We start from the raw sequence: 10,034 nt of genomic DNA on the forward strand, positions 1-10,034 counted from the left end.
TTCCACCTACGAGCGAAGTCATATGATGTTTGTCTCTCTGACTTATTTCACTTAGCATGATACCCTCTAGTTCCATCCACGTTGTTGCAAATGGCAAGATTTCATTCTTTTTGATTGCTGAGTAATATTCCATCGTATATATACACGACTTCTTTATCCCTTCACCAGTCGGTGGACATTTGGGCTCTTTCCATACTCTGGCTATTGCCAATAGTGCTTCTGTAAACATTGGGGTGCATGTGCCCCTTCAAAACAGCACTCCTGTATCCTTAGGATAAATACCTAGTAGCAATTGCTGGGTCATAAAGTTGATCTATTTTTGGTTTTTTGATGAACCTCCATACTGTTTTCCAGAGGGGCTGCACCAGTTTGCATCCCTAGTGGCAGTACAAAAGGGTTCCTCTTTCTTCCCATCCTCGCCAGTGCCTATTGTTGCCTGGGTTGTTAATTTTAGCCATTCTGACAGGTGTGAGGTGGTATCTCATTGTGGTTTTGATTTGTCTTTCCCTGATGATGAGTGATGTTGAGCATTTTTTCATGTGTCGGCTGGCCATCTGGATGGATGTCTGCTTTGGAGAAGTGTCTATTCATGTCTTTTGCCCATTTCTTCACTGGATTATTTGTTTTTTGGTGTTGAGTTTGATAAGTTCTTTATAGATTTTGGATCCTAACCCTTTATCTGATATGTCGTTTGCAAATATCTTCTCCCATTCTGTCGGTTGCCTTTTAGTTTTGCTGATTGTTTCCTTCTCTGTGCAGAAGCTTTTTATTTTGATGAGGTCCCGGTAGTTCATTTTTGCTTTTGTTTCCCTTGCCTCCAGAGACATGTTGAGTAAGAAGTTGCTGGGGCTGAGGTCAAAGAGGTTTTTGCCTGCTTTCTTCTCTGTGATTTTGATGGCTTCCTGTCTCATGTTTAGGTCTTTCATCCATTTTGAGTTTATTTTTGTGTATGGTGTAAGAAAGTGGTCCAGGTTCATTTTTCTGCATGTTTCTATCCAGTTTTCCCAGCACCATTTGCTGAAGAGACCGTCTTTATTCCATTGGATATTCTTTCCTTCTTTGTCAAAGATTAGTTGGCCATACGTTTGTGGGTCCATTTCTGGGTTCTCTATTCTGTTCCATTGATCTGAGTGTCTGTTTTGTGCCAATACCATACTGTCTTGATGATTACAGCTTTGTAATACAGCTTGAAGTCCGGGATTGTGATGCCTCCCGCTTTGGTTTTCTTTTCCAAGATTCCTTTGGCTATTCGGGCTCTTTTCTGGTTCCATACAAAGTTTAGGATTGTTTGTTCTAGCTCTGTGAAGAATGCTGCTGTTATTTTGATGGGATTGCATTGAATATGTAGATGGCTTTGGGCAGTATCGACATTTTAACAATATTTGTTCTTCCTATCCATGAGCATGGAATGTTTTTTCTGCCTTTTTGGGCCTTCTTCAATTTCTTTCATAAGCTTTCTATCATTTTCAGTGTATAGATTTTTTCACCTGTTTGGTTAGGTTTATTCCTAGGTATTCCTTGATTTCTCTTTCTGCTGCTCGATTATTGGTGTATAGAAATGCAAGCAATCAACTTTTCTCATTTTATGGAAGTAAGACTCTTACATCAATCTAGGGACACCAATTTGAAGTCTTAAAAATATTTGTCTTCAATATCTAAATTGATTTTGTTTCCCTACGCTTCAATCTATTCATCTTGGTGCTTATTTTTTAAGATGTTGGTTTCTATTTACAGAAAATAAATAATTTGTTAAGCGGTTTTACTTGCGAATGCTTATTTTTCCGATGGTTGTTTTTACTCCAGCATCTGGGCCCTTTTTAGTTTTCTGTGTAAATGGAAAGGCAAAAACCTCATTAGATCCAGGCAGCTGATGTGTGTTCACTCGGCAACACAGGAGTCTGTGTCTTTGGCGAGCTTTTCCCTTGAATGAAAGGGCGGACTTGGGGGCCTTTCATGTGGATTGTTGGGAGATGTGTACAGACAGGCCTCTCTGTAGGCTCAATAGAGGGGGACGGAGCTCGAGGGGACCCTCCCTTCCCCCGCCAAAGCCAGCAGTGCCTTACCTGATGGCAGAGCACGTTGGTCTGTTTCCCTAGAGTTTCCTTAAAAGAAAAGCTGTGGCCAGTTCAGGGCCCTCCGCATAGTACTCGCTTCCCTCTTGGGTTGCAAAGTTCACGCAGACTCCTGGAGGTGGTTCTCCTACATTTTACAGGAAACACAATCCTGAGCGTCAACCCTTAGACAACCCCTCAGGGTGTAAGAACAACCCAGAAGTGTGGCTGTCTTTTCTCATATCCCCGACTCACTCTCCTGGTTCTTCAGCCCGGAGCCCACGTCCTGCTGTGGCCGGTTCTGAGTTGGGAGATCCCGCCTGGCTCTGGACAGAACCCAAGACTCTTGCACATTCCGTGTTTGTATTAGGGGGTTGAGCACACCGCCTCCAGTACGTGCCTCCTACTCTGTATCTTACAGAAGCCAGTCAGAATTTGTCACTTGCCGACAGCCCCCTTCCCTGTACTCCTCTGCCCTGATAATGTATTGGTGTTTTTATGTCTCTCCCTGCTATGGTTTTGGAGGCAGAAGAGAGAAATCTGGAGATGAATCCAGCCCATCTTGTGGTGTTGAAAGCATCACTTATTCTTGAAATTGTCACCGCCGGTGGCTTCATTCATTTGATGGCTGTTTAGTGAGCACCACTGTGGACCTCCTCTGCTCTCGATGCTGCAGATACTGGGCACCTGGGGGGCTCAGTTGGTGAAGCGTCTGACTCTTGATTTCTTTGGCTCGGGTCATGATCTCACGTTTTGTGGGTTCGAGCCCCGCGTCGGGCTCCATGCTGGCAGTGCGGAGCCTACTTCAACTGCCAACCCGACCTCTCCACCCGCATGTGTCACAGACGCCTTACACAGAACATGTCCAAGATCCACCCCGCTCTCTGTCTCTCTCCTGAGTGGTTAGTTTCGTATACGCCACCAGCATCGACCCAGCTGCTCTTGGATATAACCTCGGAGTAAGTAGTATTCCATTTCCCTGCTTTCCCTAACCCATCGCTGATCAATTCCATTTAGAATCTGCTGTACTTTTTTTTATTATTAATGTTTTTTCACTTTTATTTATTTCTGAGAGACAGAGACCGAGCATGAGTGGGGGAGGGGCAGAGAGAGAGGGAGGCACAGAAGGAGAAGCAGGCTCCAGGCTCCACGCTGTCAGCACAGAGCCCCACGTGGGGCTCAAACTCCCGCGCGGTGAGGTCATAACCTGAGCTGAAGTTGGACACTTAACAGACTGAGCCACCCAGGTGCCCCTCCACTGCACCTTTTTTTTTAATATCTTTTTTTTCATTTTTCTAATCTTTATTTTTGAGAGAGAGAGACAGAGTGCCAGTGGGGGAGGGGCAGAGCGAGAGGGAGACACAGAATCCAAAGCAGGCTCCAGGCTCCGAGTAGTCAGCACAGCACAGAGCCTGACGTAGGGCTTGAACCCCACGAACTTCGAGTTTGTGACCTGCGCCGAAGCTAGACGCTTAGCCCTCTGAGCCACCCAGGCACCCCAGAATCTGCTGCACTTGTAAATGCCCCTGTTACTACATTAAAATCTTCTCTTATACTAGTTATTACTTGGCTCTCTGACTTCCCTTTAAAGTAAGCTTTCTCAACCTCAACGCTATCGGTATTTGGGGCCAGATAATCCTTTGTTGTAGAGGCTGTCCTGGGCATCACAGAACATTCCACAGCATCCCTGGACTCCCCCCCACTATATACCAGAAGCACCTTTTCCTCAGCTGGGACAACGACAAGTGTCTCCAGACATTGCCAGGTGCCCCCCAGCAGGCAAAATCATGTCGGTTGCGAAACCGCGCTTTCATACACTCCCCCACTCTGCTCCTAGGGCATTGCTTTCCAAATATGAATCTGGCCATGTTACTTATGTATATATCCCCATTGTCCACGGAAGTCATCTCCAAAGCCAGGTGTCCACCCCGGAAAACTGCATGAGACAATCAAGTAGTGTATGGTATGCAAAGAAAGTGTCTTTTGTGTCTACAAAAATTAAGAAAGGAAGCTTTCCCTTTGGTGGGTAGCCCGAGAGTCGTAGAGGTACATCATTTACAAGTTAATGCACCGAGGGAGGCTTAGGAACTCTTACTGACGGGGTTGATAAATACCTGGAGGCCAGTGGTCTCCAGGAGAAAGTCCAAAATTTCTCTGTGTCTGACCACTAAGTACCTCTACTGCTCTGAGTCTCGTCAGAGCCCCCAGCCTTATCCTGTCGCACTGCACTGCCTACAGCTCTCTTAATTTAATGTGTTTTTAACGTTTCTACACCGTTGCTTAGCTGTTGCCCATATTCACACGAAACTCACATTGATCGGTGTGCAATCAAATATTGATCTCTTTGATGAACATTACCTGAGAAAACAAGGAGATTGAACACCCCTCCCTTTGTGATTTCACTCCACCTTATATACACATTTTTTCACGGCCCCCCGTAATTTATTATTGTGCATGTAGGTGTTTTGTAGAAAGTCTCCTCGATGGTCTATAAACACCTTAAAAAAGGGACCAGTGTCTCCTTTGCCTTACCATCCTCTACAACTAGAACAGTTCTAGGCATATAAAGGGACTCCCATTTTTATCATTTTTTGAATTAATAAGTAAATGGAGAGACAGAGTATTTCTATTATGATGTCTTTCTCCCACAAAGTATAGCATGAAGGAAGGTTAATGGCTGACATCCTTTGTAATGTTTTCTGGTAAATTCTTAACACTGAACGCAGTAGGGATTCATTCCCACGCGTATTTCCCACGTTGTCTGGTCTTGAGCACTTGACAGAGAGTAGGATTGGTCTGTTACAGGGATCAGTGTTGTTCGAGGATGTATCTGTGGACTTCACCCGGAAGGAGTGGCGGCTGCTGGACCCGGCCCAGAGGCTCCTGTGCAGGGATGTGATGCTGGAGAACTACGGGCACCTGGTGTCCCTGGGTAAGCACAGCTCCCCGCTCAACTACCGACAGCATCCATTTCCTATCTTAGGAACCAAATCATTGTAGGACGTAGCGAGTATCAGACTTGAGATTTGGGATTTAAAGACCCTTTTCGGGACTTGAAAGTATGTTGTATCCTCGCCTCCCTGGTGCAGGGGTCTCGTTTGATGAAGGCTCTGTCATCGTACAGCTTCTGAAGCTTCTCTCTTCTGATTCTTCAAAGGGCCTGAACCTTAAGCAACTTCGCCAAGCCCCGTGTCATTTCCCACAACAGGGCGCTGTGTCACCAGACCTGAGCTGACATTCAAGTTGGAGCAAGGAGAAGGGCCATGGGCACCAAGGAGGGAACTCCCAAGTCAGAGCCCCCCGGGCGAGTTAACGAAGGTAGACAGAAGGCAGCTGGTGGACACTGGATCCCAAATGGCCAGTTCAGGGTATTTTTCAAAATGTTTTAGAAATCTCTTTTATTTTTTTTAAGTTTATATATTTCTTTTGAGAGAGAGAGAACAAGCGGGGTAGGGGCAGAGAGAGAGGGGAGAGAGAGAATCCCAAGCAGGCTCCACACTGTCAGCACAGAGCCCGATGTGGGGCTCAAACCTGCCAACCGTGAGATCATGACCTGAGCTGAAATCAAGAGTCAGATGCTTAACCAACTGAACCACCCAGGTGCCCCAGAAATTTCTTTTATAGGCTCCTAGAAGTGACTAAAGACAGATGATCACCATGCCTTAGATATCAAACCTCCAAATAGCACTCTCATGAGTAAATGCTCTTCGTGTTCTGTTTGACTTTTACATACAGAGAGATTGGCTGGGTTTTTGTAGAACCCAATTGCTGCCTTCCTCACCCGAGACCTTTATTTCCCTGTCTTTCTGTTCAGCAGTGGCCATTCACCTTCCCTTCTGTGTCAAACACTCTGTAAATATACAGTTGTTGGTGCACTCTTATGTTCAACAGCTATTCATTTTTTTTCATGTTTATTTATTTATTTTGAGGCTGGGAGAGAGAGGGAATCCCAAGCAGGCTCCACACTGTCAGCACACGGCCCAATGCGGGGCTTGATCTCACGAACCATGAGATCATGACCTGAGCCAAAATCAAGAGTCAGTTGCTTAACTGAGCCACCCAGGCGTCCCTCAACAAATATTTATTAAGCACCTGCTGTGCACCAGTCACACTCCAAGCAGAGGGGATACAAAGTCTCTACTCCTATCAGTAGACCCAATTAGCAAATTGGCAAATTTAGCAAAAAATTGGCAATTAACAAAAAAAAAAAAAATATATATATATATATACATATATGTATATACACACACACATATATATATATGTATATATATATATACACATATATATATATGTGTGTGTGTATATACATATATGTATATATATGTGTGTATATATATATGCATATATATGTATATGTATACCAAAAATTGGCAATTAGCAAAAAAATATATATATACATATATATGTATATATATACGCACATATATGTGCGTATATATATGCATATATATGTATATATACGCACATATATGTGTGTGTATATATGCATATATATGTATATATATATTTTTTGCTAATTGCCAATTTTTTGTATATATATACACATATATATCCATATATATGGATATATGGATATATATGGATATATATGTGTATATATATACAAAAAATTGGCAATTAGCAAAAATTGTATATATTACAATTAGCAAAAATGTATATTGCTAAAAATATTAGCAAAAAATTGTATATTGTATATTGTATTGTAATTGTATATATTATAATTAGCAAAAATGTATATTGCTAAAAAATTAGCAAAAAATGTATATATATGCGTATATATGTATATATACACACATATATGTATATATACATATTTACATGTATACATATATACATTTATATGTATATATCTATATATATATGTCTGGTAGTGATCAGCAGTACGAAAAACTGAAATCAGATGAAGGGCATTGGGACTGACATGGAGTGCTGTTCTGGAAAGGAAGTCAGGGAAGGCCTCTTTGCGAAGGTGGACATTGGTCAGGAACAGTAGAATACAGTTTCAAACAGGACAGAGTAAGCCACAGGTTATCTGAGAGATTTCCAGATTGAGGGAGCGGCAGGTACAAGAGCCTCTGAGATGCGAGTGTCCTGGGTGTAATCAGGGAACAGCAAGCAGTCAGTGGGACCAGAGCAGGGTCAGAAGAAAGTCTCAGCTGATGTCAGAGAGTCAGCAGGAGCGAAGCTTTCTGGTCCTCATAAGACTGACTTGTACTCCGAGTGAGACATTAGAGAGGGGGTCAAGGACTGCACCTGTAAGCACTACGTTTGGAGGTCAGGAAGGCACGCGGCTCTAGCAAGGGAGACTGAGAAGCACCCAGTATGGAGGGAAGAGAACCAGAAGACAGTGGTGTCCCAGACATGAACAAAGGGTTTTCAGAAGGAAGGAGTGAGTTCCAGCATTGCAGGTGGATGCGTGAAGTCAGAATCGCCTCCTCTTTTCCTGCAAGTTATTCAAAGGCCACAAGGAAAATAAGAGCAACATGTCAGCCCCATTTTCGTCAGTGGTTGGAGGCGGCTGAAATCCCAAACTGAAAGCAATGGAAATCGGACTTGGTCACGGAAGTAGAAGTAGAAAAGAACACCATACAAACCAGCCGTGGAAAATAGTGTCAAAACACATCGTACAGATAGTACTTACTGGCAAACCTTGCCGTAAATGGAACTTGAAGCGATGAGATTCTTGTTTAAAAAAGCAATTGGATGGTAGCATTGCCCTGAAGGATGTATAGGTTCTGAGTAGAGCGAAGGATAGACTGTGTGCTACCCGAGTAAGAACACGAGAGTGGATTTGTATCTAGACATTTCCAGTTCACAGAATTAAATGCCCTGGTCCGATATGATCTGACAGGACTGGGCTGGTCACTCAAAATCGTATTGTGATTTTGGGTATAAGAACCTAGCGTAAACTCTAGGTATAAAAATCCAATATCAAATTTTCCTTGCTCACGTATTGGCTTGTATTTGTTTTGTCTGATATGGAAAAGTCATATACTTTTAGGCATACCGTGGATTTTATTGCATAAAATGATAATAGCAGAGGATGATAATAATCACCCATAGCTAAAAAAAATGTTTAAGACAAAGATTAATAAAGGTGCTTGGACCGAGTTGGATAGCCAGCTGCTTGAGTTTTCACAGAAAAGAGAAATCGGAGAGGAAGAAAACATGATATAAAGGTGGAATTAAAAATTAGTATTGTGACAGGACACAATGGGTTGGCAGAGTAAATCAGCAGATCGAAAGAGGGAAAAGTAGAGGTGTCAGTCAGGACAGATAACTGGTGACCAATTCTGACAGAATCAAATGAAGCCCCACCAACCAGAATGCTGAGGTGAATGGCTGGTTCTCGCCTATATTTTAACACTCTCTTTGGACGTTGTTTCACCATATCACAGCTCTGTGAAGAGATGGGGATGAACTATAAGACTGACCTTTAGACTCAAGGAACTTAGTAATTTCATAGGTTTAATTGGGAGTTGGTGTACAGAATGGGAAAGAGGAGGAAGAGATTGGGAACATGGAGAATGGAGTAAGGATTCCGCTGCAGGTGTTAAAATATGGGCGCGGGGAGGATATGTCTCTAGTCTCTGACCTGCTGTAAACCTGATCTGGGCTCTGGTACTTCCTTCTTACCCACCCCCCCCCCCCCAGTCTCCCTTGTCTCCCTCCTCACTGTCCCTTGTCTTTGCCCATCCTCTGAATATCCTCCCTCCTTGTTTTCCTGAGCATCCTTTTTGCTCAGTTCACCATTCCTTATGTCTTATTTCAAGCCCTCTAGCCATTCTCTTTGACAGAACTCTAATATGATTTATTGGTTTTCTTTGATTGCCTCTGGTCCAGCTTTGGAAGGGGTTTCTGGGCTCTTCTGGCCTTCCGGGCTGCCACTGCTGCAGATTTTAAGGCCCTTTTTTGCTTCTTCAGCCTTTGTACTTCCCGGAAAACCCGAATGCACAGGGCCTTCTTGGTCGCCCAGCGGTGGTGGGCTTTCCAGTGGAACGGAGGGGGAAAGGTGTACTCCGTCCCCAGGTCCTTGCATACCTTCTCAAAGGCACATGGTTGGTCTTATGGAGGTTGGTCTTGTATCTTGCTCCTCTGGTGGATGCTCATCAGCAGACAGTGCTTGTGCGTCTCATCCTTTCGGTGGCTCCGCGTGTGCGCTTCGTAATTGCAGATCTTGACGGTCAAGGCGACAATTCAAGCCTCCAGGAAGCTGCTACTCTCAGGGTTTGCCACAATCTTCTTCATCAACTGATCTTGCTTGACTTTTAGTTTCTCCTTCTGGTTGGCCATTTCCAAAGACTCCAAAGAGTCTTCTTACAACGTCATCAAACTTCTCAATTCCAGGAATGTTCTGGTAGTCTTTGAGCTGTTGTGGAAGGGGGTGGGTGGGTGGGTCATCTTCTTGGCTGGGCTGGACTGGTTTCTGGGTGGCATATCCACAAGCAGCCAGGAGGGTGACACCCCCAGGAGGGGAGGGAAGGCCCCACTGGTGGCGGGGAGGCCTGGTGCGCGCACCGCCCGGCAGCCCACGGACTGGAGCCTGGGCCGCTGCCTGGGTCTGAAGCGACCTCAGCGCGCTCCATGCCGTTCTCAGCATGCTGACCTGTGACCCCGAGGGGCCAGCGCCACAGCCACCTTCCCTTTTGCGGCACAGATTGTGTTACAAGGACGTCGCCATGCTGGCTCAGCCTCTCTGTCCATCCTGACAGCATATTCGCAACAAACCAAAGTCACTTGTATTAATTTTCAGCTTTCTCTCCTCTTTCTACTTTTCCTACCACAATGTGTTTTTGTCTTTGTTATCATGCTACCAAACCAAAAGAGGAGAATAAATATTTGCTCAGGACTTCTTTCATCCCAGAAGACTATGTCTAAAAACTTAAGAATCAACTCTACATAGTCCACTTGTGCACATGCCGTATCTCAAGAAATGTGTGAAGATTTATAATGTGTATCAACTTTTCATATTTCTAGAAC

The 10,034-nt window shown here is 44.2% G+C and overlaps 1 pseudogene; it reads right to left on the reverse strand.

Annotated features, from left to right (window-relative positions):
• Positions 1-8,865: 8,865 nt before the first annotated feature.
• On the reverse strand, positions 8,866-9,654 carry LOC109272330 (28S ribosomal protein S15, mitochondrial-like; annotated as a pseudogene).
• Positions 9,655-10,034: the final 380 nt, after the last annotated feature.

This window comes from Panthera pardus, unplaced genomic scaffold (genome assembly GCF_024362965.1).
Source record: "Panthera pardus isolate Hobbes unplaced genomic scaffold, ASM2436296v1 HiC_scaffold_25, whole genome shotgun sequence".
Taxonomy (NCBI): Eukaryota; Metazoa; Chordata; class Mammalia; order Carnivora; family Felidae; genus Panthera; species Panthera pardus.